The following is a 1,214-nucleotide window of genomic DNA, read 5'->3' as shown; positions in this document are numbered from 1 at the left end:
TATCGTCAGATACTTTTACATAAAGACCACCAGAATTACCAGAGAATTATATTTAGATCATCTGCAAGCAGCCCCATTCGAGACTACAGGTTAAAAACCGTGACATTCGGTGTAAATTGCGCACCATTTCTCGCAATACGCACTCTTAACCAACTCTCTGATGATGTAAAAATAACACATCCCTTGGCGGTGCCAATACTAAAAACCGAAACATATGTGGACGACATACTTTCTGGAAGTCATGACCTCATCTCAGCAACTAAATCTCTCTCCCAAGTCATTCAAGCTCTAAAATCCGCTGGCTTTTCCTTAAAAAAGATCACGGCGAACCACCCTGATTTGCTGAAAGACATAAAAAAGGAGGACTTGCCTGAGAGCAACTTTCTCGAATTCGAAAAAGCAAGTATCACCAAAACCCTCGGGATTCAATGGAATGCCATTACTCACTCCTTCTCTTACACTATTGAATCCATATCAGCCTCGTCGGCGAGCACAAAGCGACAGATTCTCTCTTCTGTCGCTAAACTTTTCGACCCCGCAGGATGACTCTCGCCAATAATGATTCAAGCCAAAGTTCTCTTACAAGAGCTATGGCTCGATGGAACTGACTGGGATGAACAAGTCAAACCCCTCCGCCTCCATAAATGGTTGCAATTCGCCAACAATTTGAAATCTATCTCGGCCATTCAAACACCCCAATGGGTCAATTACGTTCCAGGCTAACAAATGGAGCTACATGGGTTCTGCGACGCTTCGGAAAAAGCGTATTGCGCAGCCATATACGTCCGAGCCACACAGGGTGAACGAGTCTCTTCCCACCTACTGGTGTCAAAAGGCAAGGTTGCGCCCCTCAGAACCATTAGCCTACCTCGACTCGAACTACGTGGGGCTCTCCTTCTAGCTAAATTAGCCTCAGCTGTCCAATCGCAACTTGGTTTCTCAGATCGAAAATTGACAATGTGGTCAGATTCAGAAATAGTCCTGCCCTGGTTGGAAAAACCGCCCCACTCCTGGAAAACCTACGTCTCGAACCGCACCGCGCAAATCATTGATCTGGTAGGAAATTCCACTTGGAGGCATGTTTGCAGCAGCGAAAATCCCGCGGACATGGGAACAAGAGGATGCACACCCCTCGACTTAGCCTCCTCTTCTCTGTGGTGGCATGGGCCCAACTGGCTAACCCAACCACCCGACACCTGGCCAAAATCCGCTAC

Source organism: Rhagoletis pomonella, unplaced genomic scaffold, assembly GCF_013731165.1.
Source record: "Rhagoletis pomonella isolate Grant_MI unplaced genomic scaffold, Rhpom_1.0 Rhpom_scaffold_00014, whole genome shotgun sequence".
Taxonomy (NCBI): Eukaryota; Metazoa; Arthropoda; class Insecta; order Diptera; family Tephritidae; genus Rhagoletis; species Rhagoletis pomonella.
This window is presented reverse-complemented; position numbering follows the sequence as displayed.